Source organism: Callithrix jacchus, chromosome 4 (genome assembly GCF_049354715.1).
Source record: "Callithrix jacchus isolate 240 chromosome 4, calJac240_pri, whole genome shotgun sequence".
NCBI classification, from domain to species: domain Eukaryota; kingdom Metazoa; phylum Chordata; class Mammalia; order Primates; family Cebidae; genus Callithrix; species Callithrix jacchus.
The window spans coordinates 3,042,345-3,054,523 of NC_133505.1; the positions used below are offsets into that span (position 1 = coordinate 3,042,345).

General features: G+C 39.3%; 1 protein-coding gene and 1 pseudogene across 3 annotated transcripts in view; one reads left to right on the top strand and one right to left on the bottom strand.

Moving 5' to 3' along the window:
• Window positions 1-12,179, top strand: part of LOC103792197 (olfactory receptor 2B2) — a 113,785-nt gene that overhangs the window by 28,420 nt on the left and 73,186 nt on the right. The gene's annotated exons all lie outside the window — the stretch shown is intronic.
• Window positions 10,891-12,015, bottom strand: LOC100401847 (putative olfactory receptor 2W6 pseudogene; annotated as a pseudogene).

Genomic DNA, 12,179 nt, shown 5'->3' on the forward strand with positions numbered 1-12,179 from the left:
CACTCCAATTTACTACATTTGCCTCATTTCTCTAGATTGATCTGCTAATTTTGGTCAGCTTGTTTTTGGGTTTTGGTGTAAATAACGGATTACTTTTTGTCTGTGGACTTCTTGAAGAGAGAACCTGGCTGAGAAGATTGGAAATAGGCTAACATTTACATTAACTCTGCCCAGCGTGTCAGAGAACTCTTTAAGTTAAAATATATTCCACATCAGTCATACTCAAACTCTTGCCAAATCCCAGACTGTTGGAATCACCTGCATCATGTTAAGGTATATTTAAGAAAAATACAAAGGAGATAACAGTTTGTGGGAAAAGCCCAGTATTTCGTAGCTGAAGGCCCAGATTTGAATCTAGGTGGCTCCTGTTTATAGTGTATTTGTAACCTTGAATAAGCCTTTAACTGTAGTTTTCTTAAAAAAAAAGCATACAGTTCAATAGAAAATGATTGTCTATAAAGACAAATGCTATGTTGAATTTTAGTACCCCCTTATTGAAATAATTACTGAACAGAGTTTAAAGAAATGGGCTATTTTGGAAAACAAAATAAATTTAGAAATGTTTCAGCATTCATCAAAGATAATTCCAGGTGGCTTAAAAGCTTAGCTTTTAATCTACAAATTTTAGAGGAATGTGTATCAGAATAGCTTCATGATTTTGGAGTTCAACCGTATTAAGAAAAATGCAGAAAATGTAACTCATAAAGAAAACAAACAGTACATGTCATTACATTGCTTTAAAAACTCAGTGGAAAAAGAATACATCATTACTAGAGGCTTGTAAAGGGACAGCGTTAAGAGAAAATCCTTATGGTAAAATAAACTATGAAGTTTAGAATATCTTTTTTAAAACATGTATCTCTTATTTTCTTTTCTTACAATACTCAGATTTTCTCTCTTAAAATACCTGATAACACAATGCTACCTAAATTTCTAGGTCTAGAGTATACTCAGCAAAAAAGTGGGATTTTAATGCAGCTCAATCAAGACGTTTTAGTGAAGCCATTTTAGAAAACCTGGTCCCATTTGAGCCATATTACTGTGGCAACACAAGTGACTCTGTGCAAGACTAGGGGAAGAACCACTTGGCTAAACTCAAACTGTGTTGTTAACCCAAAAAAAATCATAAAGAAAGAATTATTAGGCCGGGCACAGTGGCTCACACTTGTAATTCCAGCACCTTGGGAGACCAACTCAAGGCAAGTGGATTGCTTGAGTTCAGGTGTTTGAAACCAGCCTGGATAACATGATGAGAGCCCATCTTACACACACACACACACACACACACACACACACACACACACACAATGTTACCCAGGCTGGTTTAGCACCACACACACACACATATATATATATATAGCTCTATGCCACTAAACTTTGAACTAGTTAGTTAAGGTGGCAATAGATGACTGATACAATGTATGATTAACTTTATAAGAAACTGCTGAACAGCTTTCCAGAATGGTTGTACCATTTTAATACTCCCACCAGAAATGTATGAGAGTTCGTTATTCCATATTTTCGCCCACACTTGGTATTGTCAGTCTTTGTATTTTTAGCCATTATGTGTAGTGAGATCTTACTGTACTTAGAATTTATGTATTTTTGAAAAGTACTGAGTTTTTTTCATATGTTTGTCATATGTTGGATTTCTTTTTGCAAAGGTTCTTCAAATTTTTGACCCATTTAAAAAAGTTTTACTATTTTTCTTTGTTATTGATGCTGGAGTTCTTTACAGGTTTTAAATAGGAGTCATTTAAAGCATTCCAGGTGTGTATGGTATATTTTCTAGTATTCATAGGAGTCATTTAAAACATCCAAGGTGTGTACGGTATTTTTTCTAGTATTCATAGGAGTCATTTAAAACATTTCAGGTGTGTACGGTATTTTTTCTAGTATTCATAGGAGTCATTTAAAACATTTCAGGTGTGTATGGTATTTTTTCTAGTGTTCATAGGAGTCATTTAAAACATCCGAGGTGTGTATGGTATTTTTTCTAGTATTCATAGGAGTCATTTAAAACATCCGAGGCGTGTATGGTATTTTTTCTAGTATTCATAGGAGTCATTTAAAACATCCGAGGCGTGTATGGTATTTTTTCTAGTATTCATAGGAGTCATTTAAAACATCCGAGGCGTGTATGGTATTTTTTCTAGTATTCATAGGAGTCATTTAAAACATCCGAGGCGTGTATGGTATTTTTTCTAGTATTCATAGGAGTCATTTAAAACATTCCAGATATGTGTGGTAGTTTTTCTAGTATTCAGTGGCTTGCCCTTTGATGTTCTCAGCAGTGTCTTTGATTACAGAAAGTTTACATTTTTAAGCATTCTGAGTTATTTTTCCCATATATTGTTAGAATCTTTTGTGTGCAGTTTAAGAAATCTTTTCCAAGGTTGTGGTAGATTGTGTCATTGCACACATAATTCTATTCTTCCCAGTAAGGGAAAGAATGTATTCTTTCTTTCCCCTTGAATATGGTCTGGCTGGCCTTAGTGACTAACCTGATTGACAGAATGTAGTGAAAGTTACATCCTGGAATTATGGAGTCTTGGTCATAGGAAGCCTTCAAGATTCCGCCATGGTTTCTTGGAAGGAACACTCATGCTAGAGGTCTAACTCCCCTGAGATCACAATGGTGGAGAAAGAGTTGTCCCAGTGAGCACTCAGCTGTTCTAAGCATCTCAGATTAAGCATCAGACATGTAAGTGAAAGATCATCTTGGATATTTTACTCCCAAAAGATGATATGTGGAGAAGAAACAAAGCCACAGACATTTGGCCCCAGATGAGCTGTAACAGACATTTTTAACCTTTCAAGATGTCTCAGCTGAGGCCCCAGATATCATGGAGCAGAAAGTAGACATCTTTATTGTGTCATGTCTGAATAACTGACTCATGCAATCATTTCATAATAAATAGTTGTAATTGTTTCACCCCTTGAATTTGAGGTGATTTGTGACGCAGTGTTAATAAGAACAAAACTTCGTAGATTTAACTTTTGCATTTAGTTCCATGACTCATCTCAATTAGTTTTTCGTGTATAGTACGAAGTAGGATTTTCTTCCCCTGCGTGGACATTCAATTACACCAGCTCCATTTATTAAAAAAATTTTTTTCTGTTAAAATGCTTTAGTAACACTTTAAAGAAATTGAATGAATATTTATGTTTAAATCTCTCGATGGAGTCTATTCTGTTCCATTAACTTAATTGTTGTCGTATGTAATACTTTTTTCTTCTGGAAGATTTTGGCTTCTCAATCTGTTGCATTTTCACATAACTATTGAGATCATTATGTCAGTTTCTATAAAAAGTCCTGCATGGATTTAGACTGGGATGCTGTCAATAGACCATTTTAAGAAAAAATATATATCTTAAAATGCAGACACTTCTAATCGAAATGTGTTATATCTCTGTATTTATTTAAATTTTCTTTAATTGTTTTCATACGTATTTGTTAGTTTTCAGTGTAGAAATTTTTAGCATCTTTCATTGAATGCTAAACCAACATTTCATTACTAAGAAAAGTTCACCCCATGAAAAGATCATAGTACATAAATGAGAGCTTCAGCTGGAGTGTTTCAGGATTAGACAACTTGACTATCAGGTATAACGGCATCTGGACGGATCATTTGCAGTGATTTTAAAGTTTTGAGCTCAATGTGTTGATTAGACCTCGAAGTCAGAACCCCTTATGAAGATACTGTTTGTTTGCAGTCTTCAAGGGTTTCTGCTCCAGTTTGGTCAGGTATTTGGACATGCATATCTAAGTAGTTAGGTAATCAGTCCCTTCACACTAGAGGTTTTCCTTCTTCTGTGACTGACCAGTATTGCTTTTGAGAGTGAAGTACTAATAAGATAATGGGATAATGGGACACATGCTGTGTGGACAGGACTTGTGACTTGTCGGATTTTACTGGAGTTGGCTCTGGCTTGCCATTCCCATCAGACATCCGTAATCATCAGTGTCAACAGGTCTTTTGATGGGCAGGGTGTGGACAATTTACTCAAGGAAGAACCTCTGAAAGACTCTGGTGGGATTCATAAACAAGTCTGATAGTGATCTCAAACCAGTGGGAGAACATGGATTGGGAGAGTCTCACAATTCAGTGTCTACACTCTCATCCATTCCCTCATTTTCAGCAGATTACTCAACTGGGCTGAACTTGGGAATTCAGTCTGATTTCGCAGTGGAGAAGACCACATTTTTGCCAAAGTTTGGGGAGAATGATCACTTAGCTCATGGAGTGAGAGGAGAAATGGGGGTTTAGTTGTATCTTATACAGACTTTCAAAATAATCTCTCCTGAGAATTACTTGCATGCTCACATTCAGAAATCACTAAAGCCTCACAATCCAACCCCTGTCAAAGGTTATGCAAGATAAATGAGCTTGCTTTTGGTCTTCCTCTTTCCCCAGCTGGGCTATATTCAGCTTAATTGGATCTACTAACCCGGTTACCTTGCTTTTGGTCTTCCTCTTACCCCAGCTGGGCTATGTTCAGCTTAATTGGATCTACTAACCTGGTTACCAGCTTCCCAAAAAGTTGCTACTTGTGTCTCTCCTCTGTGTAAAGGTGGAAAGCCTTAGACTAATACAGATAATGTTATTTTTCAAATCTGTCACAAACACACATGAACCCACCATCTGCCGAGAGATTCTGAATGTTGGTAGTAACTTATATCTTACCTTTCCATATCCCTGCTCTCTTTCACTGGAAAAAATGATTCCCCTCAGTTTTATGTTTATCATTCCCTTGTATTTAGTTTTATGACACATATTGGTAGTCCTAACAGTACATGGTTTAATTCGATTTGTTTTTAGCTTATAATCAGGCTAGTATATTTCATGTATCTTCTGAGAATTACTTTTTTTCTTCATATTGCTACTAGACTCATTCGTATCAGTGTGTGCAGGTGAAATTCATTCACGTTGACTATTGTATGGTATTCCTCTTAAATATACCATATTTCTCCATATTAAAAATCAAGAATGTTATACATCAACCAATGATACATTTATATCATATCAAAAGATTGTGCTTAATGCATTTAAATGCACTTAATACAGGAAGAAGAATTTTGAGAAAGAAGTAGTCAAAGTTTGAGTAAAAGATAGGTGATCGAAGCTTGGAAAGCTTTTCTATCATTTGGTGACACTAAACAGTATGGCAGCGTGTTTATGTAGGATTTGAACTATGGCCTATAATTATCTACCCTTGTCAATTCAGATTTATACAGTTACTGGACCAGTAGGAGCCCTTTCCAGTTTAAGAAGGAAAAACCAGCAGTCCGTGGGTCATTCTGTCACCCTCCCAACTCCCTCTGCTGCTGGGGTCTGGCACGTCTGCCAGGGGGCTACCGACCTGCGGGAGTCCCCGAGACCGCCAACGTAGATGTCTCGTTCAACCTGAGGGAGAGAGTGCGCGGAAGTGAAAGAAAATAGTAAAGTGGAGTCTGGAGGTCTGCGTAACTTATGGTCAAAACGCAGCAAGTTTATTCTTGTGGGTTACAGCTTTTATACCTTTTTTCTTGTTACATTTACTTTATCTCAGCAGAAAATGGATAGACAGAAAGGAAATAGAAACTCCATAAAATAGTTATCAGGGGCTTGTGATAACCGCTCACAAGTAGTTTAAGGGGGCTTGTGATAGTAGTTTACAAAGCAGTTTATGTTTTTCAAAGATACACAGTGCAAGCAAACAATGGCGCCCTTAAGGTGGCTTGTTAATCCTGTTTTCCATCAGGAGGTAGATCAAAGGCTTAGCTCCAGGGAAAATATGGGCAGGGGTCTCTTGTCCCTCTCAGGCATCTCAATTGCAGCAAGTTTATTGCTTACACAGAGACTGAAGGGGACATGGAAGCAGACAGCACAGTGTCCTCATAAACCGCAGACCTTTGCTTTGCATTCTGTTTTTGCCTCAGTGACTCAGCCCGCGGCCTTTGTCTCAGCTCGACAGCCCTCAAGAGGGGGAAGTGCAGATAGGTCCAGGAGCCAAGATGGGGCGAATCACGCTAACTGTCTCAAGCCCTGGGCGTGAACACTGCACACTCTGCTGCTGGGAATAGAGATTGGTCAAGGGGCTCTCAGGAACCATAAACTACCGCACCATGTATATTATATGCCATACTCCTGAAGAGACTTAAATGGTTTTGGGAGGAGACATAACAGAATTATTGAGTTTAAAAAAAAAAGGCAGGGGGACAATCAAGAACCCGCCAGTGAAGCACACAATGAACTAGATTGGGGTGACCCACAGAAGGCAGCACAGGTGCTGGGGCTAGGCTGTCCTCAACAGAAAAGGTGTTTCTGCAGGTGTCACAATGACTGCTTGAGAGAACTGAGGAGAGGAGTCTTATTAAGACTCTGGAACTCAGGAGGTAACCAAATGGCCATGTCATATTTGTGTTATTTGCTTGAAGATGTCACCCAGGATCCAAATTCCTGGAAGTTACCTCCCTAAGCCAAACAAACGAGGGCCTCTGGCCCCAGGGCTCGTCTCCAGTGTTGCCACATGCAGAGCGGAGTGTTAGTGGCGTCGGCTGGTTACTCTGTTCTCTGTTGAGCCTGAGGGAACATTAAGGCAGGGCCTATTGTGTCTCTCTAACAGGACTCACACATCTGGTGTTTCCAACCCTCTCAAAGAGCTGATATTATGCTAATAAGGATCGTGTAGTATGAGCTTTCAGAGCCCAAAATATGCAGTTCTTCAAACAAAGGAAATGCTTATTATTCCCCCAAATAAATCAAGAAGTTTTTATGGTTCAAATGTTATTAGTGACTACTTTTGCTTGATTGTATTCCTTCTACTTACAAAGAACAAGTTTTCCTGAAATTGATATTGTAATATAATCATGTCAGAATGTTTGTGGTCACCCAGAATTCATCATAGCTAGGCTAATGGGAGTTTTATGTTGAGATTTAAAACAGGAAAATTAATTTGTCATTCCTAAGAATGCTATTTAAGTTTATAGACTTAACTATAGATTGGAAGTTGAAGCAACTTAATAATGCTGGTGAATATTTCTGGAACTATTTAGGGCAATTCACCCATTTGTTTAGAGTTGCAGTAACTTAAGGAGGAAGAGTGAAAATCTGGAGTTATTTCTCTTCAGCTGGAGGAGGTTGGTTGTAGGGCTAAGGGCCCCACAGGGTCGTCGGGTGTCCCTTATGCTGTGCTGAGGTGCAGGATCCAAGAAATAAAGAGACAGGACACAGAAGTACACGGAAACGCAGTTGGGCTCAGGGGGGCCGTGCCACCTATATGCGGTGATAGGCGAGGCCCTGAATGTCCAGAAATGTCTGTATTTATTGGGTTTAGGTTAGGGGGCAGGGCAGTGAGTGAAGTTATATTTAAGGATAGTGGTAGGGTCATGAGCAATAAAACAAGGGGTCCACCCCCATTAAGTCACCTAGGCTAGGAGGTGGACAGTGTGCAGCAAGGGGTCCATTCCCATTAGGTCATCAAGGCAAGGAAGTGGGCCGTGTGCAGTAAGGGGTCCATCTCCATTAGGTCACTGAGGCATGGAGGTGGGCCATGAGCAGTGAAGAGGGTGCAGTGTGCAATACCTCTATCTATGGGCGTGCTACTCCTAAGAAGATCTATAGGATGCTTAAGTCACACAGCAGTGACAGAGCTGTCAGGGTTACCGCCACCTGCTGGCAGCTCCCAATGAATTCTATAGGAGGATGCTTTCTGAGCCAGCACAGTAACAAGAGCTGATAAAATTCACAGTCACCACGGTGCGATTATCCGGAGGGGTTTGAGCCCTCAGATGCTCAAGGGATTGCCGATCTGAGGGCAGCCTTCCACAAGACCTGGAGCAAGGTTCCACAACTCCTTTATCAGGAGTGGCTCTTGCCCCAAGCCTGCCAAACAGTGGGTATCTTTACAATACTGAACGCTGCCACCTGGGCCATGGGTTCTTGTCCTGGTATAACTGTTTTTCCCTTAAATCATGCTCTGCACGGTGTCTACACTAGACGTTCCTCTGCCTATAAGCCACTTATTCTTTAATTCATGCTCTGCACCGTGTCTACTCTAGGCATTCCTCCAATTATGAACTAAGATCTAGATATATATAGGGAAATAACTGAGTGGTAAGATATTCTTTAGGCACTCATTCTGTGAACTAATATATGATTATATATAGAAGATTGTATAAAAGGAAATAACTGAGTAGTAACTCTATAAACAGATATTCTTCAGGCCCTAATTATGCCAGGATTCTGCTTAGCTCTCCTTCCTTGGTGCCTGTATGGGGGTTACCCACAGTTGGTTGCTTCCTTAGTCTAATGATACATTCTGGCAGGCGAGGCTGGGCAGCAGTGCAGCCCAGGTGACAGTGGGCATGCGGTCTTCCCTCCTGTCATTCCCAATTCCCACCTCAGCTGAGACTGCCTCAACAGCTTCCTGTTCACAGTCACATTTGCTTTCAGACACCTACACAGATTGTCCTGTCTTTTTATAGTGAAAGCAAACTTTTACAAAAAGAAGTAGCAAGAAGAAGAGGCTATTTGGAAATCACCAAACTTATAACACATATTATGGGGGTTTATACATTTATCACAAGAATAGAAATTCTTGATGTCCTTAACTTAAATCTCTGTAGCTTTAAAAAATGGCATATGCAGCTGTGCACCAGAGACGAAGTAAGTTCACTTCAGGCATTTTCCCACCTGCGTATTGCAATACATTCACTAAAAGTAATTTTTATTCTCAGTGTAAAATTTGGTATTACATAAATATAATCACTCCCACAGGCCCTCACAACTTTCTAGCACATCTATGAGTTGCAAACATATTTTCCCACTCAAATTTACAGAAGCTTTCTTTTGAAAATATATTTGCTGGTTTTAATGTTTGATTAGCAATGGGAAATGGGTGGGGAATAATGAACTTGAGGCATAAAGAAATTGCGTGAAAGAAAACCGTGTCAATAAGGGGAGAGATATTCTTCTTATGCCCATCCAAAGAGCATTTGATGCACTATTGTGGCATGCATGTCAACACTGCACTGTGGCCGCAGACACAGCTGGGGGTGCATCATGACCACAGAGCACAAGGGTTTGCAGGCTGCAGTGTAGCAATGATTTTAGCAGTAATATCTTATCTACATGAGAGCCCATTCACCTTTCTTCTGGAACTGAGAGTGCTGTCCTGTTGGTACCACCCAGCTTCCTCTAGATTGTGGCAGAATTCATCATCATTTCTCTTGAGTTTATAATGCATATTTAAAAGAAAAAAATATTTTTATTCCAAAAATCTGGGGATGACTTTTGAAACCTATGGTAAGAAATTCCTTAATGACTGTTTTTTCCCTCTTGTTGTGGAGTTTACATTGAATTAAGAAAGAAAAGTATAAAACTTTTGACAGTAGGTTTAAACTGAGACATTATATTGTTACAGATTTATTTGTGATTTTGAAGAACAAAGACAGAATTAGATAGTGGCATCAATTAAAAATGAACAAATTATGGATATAATAAATCAGTTAAAATTAATAAACACCCCAAGATACTAGAATGTTTCCCTATAAGCTAAATCATATATCTTAGTTAAGATAAGATACAAGATATATAAGATATCTTAACTAAGATATATGATTTAGCTTATAGGGAAACATTCTAGCAGTATCTTAACGTAAATAAGATATATGATTTAGCTTATAGGGAAACATTCTAACAGTATCTTGACATAAATAAGAAATGTGTTTTAGCTTATAGGGAAGCATTCTAGTAGTATCTTAACATAAATAAGATATATGATTTAGCTTATAGGGAAAAATTTATGCTTCAGTGAAAGATTATGCATTGTCTAGATTCTAGATTATCTAGATTCTAGAGGACATCCTTTTGATCAATCCGATCACTTACGATCTACAAGTCACTTTAAATCAACTTAATACCTGGAGTAATGCTAAGAGAGATTAAGAAAATAAATCAGGGGACTTACAATCTAACAGGAGACATGTGAAATATGTAAATAGAATATGAAGTAGAAAACCTGTCATTTCAGTGTATGAAAATGCCATAGGTTAAAAGGAGTGATAGAACATTTTAAGATCAAAGAACCTCAGAAAATTTTGTAAGTGTGTTACATTGATCTGACCACCAAAACACAGAAAAGATTTGGGTGGGGAGTTTGCATGAGGCAACGTGGACATGACTGATCTCTCTGAGAGGGTCTATTAGCATGTCCCTTGTGCTTGAAGGTTTGTACAAACAGATGAAACAGACTGACAGCAGGTGATTATTGAGCGATCTGTGCACCAACACTCTATAACAAAGACAGTATTATTCGGTGGTTAACAGCAAAGGTTCAGGCATCGTATATACCATTTTCAAAACCCACTTATTCTCTGTATGACCCGGGTTAATTAAGAGGCTTGACTATATACTTAGCGTTGTAACATAAATAAGATACATGATTTAGCTTATAGGGAAAAATGTATGGCTTCCATTACGCATCGTCTAGATTCTAGAGGACATCCCTTTGATCAATCTGATTCTGATTCTGTGGCAGATATTGTACAATTTTGTAAATTATTAACTGATAGCAATATAAAATGCTCTTGTTTATGACATACAAATTCAGTCCTGTTGGGCAGAGATTGAATTGACTTCCCTCTCCCACAGTGGAACAAGCAAGTTTAGCCTCTGTTTGCACATTCATTTCTACATTCCTTTACTTCTTATAAATGTGTGCTTCTTTGACTATTTTTGAACCAGTTACTACACCTGCGTGGGTCCCTCACTGAGCTGAATAAAATCTTTGACACGTTTATGTTACATCTGTATGAGAGTTATTTCACCTTTCTTCTGGGACTTAATTCTTTTCACTAAACATTATGCTAAGACATTTATATCATGTGTAGCTGTGGTTGATTCATATTAACTTTGGATATACTTCAGTGTACTTATTCATATTTTAAAAATCCAAGAATGTTTGACGCATTGGCTAGATTTATTACACGCACAAGACTTCATAACTCATCATGCTTTTCCTGTTCATTGTTGCCTCCCCAAAACCTTCTTCAGTGCTGCTTTCACCTCCTGATTCCTTAAAGTATAGATGAGTGGGTTCAACATAGGCGTCACCAGGCTGTAGAAGAGAGTGAGGAACTTGCCTTGGTCTCGGGAAGAGCTGTTTCCTGGCTGCATATACATATAGATGATGGTCCCGTAAAACAGGGAGACCACCGTGAGGTGAGAACTACAGGTCTGGACGGCCTTCCCTCGCCCGGCAGCTGACTTGATTCTGAGCACAGCTGCAGCGATGCAGCTGTAGGAGACAAGAATCAGACCGAGGGGCAGCAGGACGATGAGAACGGCGAAAGCGAAGACCAGCATTTCCACTGCACGAGCACCCACACAAGCCATCTTGATCAGCGCTGGCATTTCACAGAGGAAGTGGTTAACTCGGCAGCGGCCACATCTGGACAGGGTCATTGTTAGTGGTGACATGACAATGGCATTGACCAGTCCACTCCCCCAGGCTGCAGCCACCAGTTCTAGACATAGCTGGGGGTGCATAATGACCAGGTAGTGCAAAGGTTTGCAGACCGCAGCGTAGCGGTCGTAGGCCATGACAGCCAGAAGGATGCACTCAATTCCCCCAAGGGAAAGGAAAGAGAAAAGCTGGACAGCACAGCCGGCATAGCTGATGGTCTTGTCAGGGCCCCAGAGGTTTACCAGCGTTTGTGGGATGCAGCTACTACTGAAGCAGAGATCTAGAAAGGAAAGATTTGCCAGAAAGAAGTACATTGGGGCATGAAGCCGAGAGTCTAATATACACACAAGGATGATGGTTGAATTTCCCAGCACAGCCATGGGATACAGAATGAAATTGACTATAAAGAGCACCATCTCCAGCTTGGGACGATCAGAGAAACCCACCAAGATAAAACTGTCCTCTGAGCTGTCATTGCATTTTTCCATTGCCTTCCTTTCACATCATCTGTATAGCTGGTAGGGACAAAACAAAGAATATTTAATCTGCATTATCTAAATGCCATTGAACGTCAGGATTTGGGGGAACATATAACCATCAAGTCTCTCATTCCATTCAATAATTGTAGCATATCTTCTGCCAGCTAGCTATATAAACCGTTTATTGTTTGTTCAAACACATAAAGCAAAGTGTTTCATTATTGGGAAATTCTTGTTTATAATCCTCTT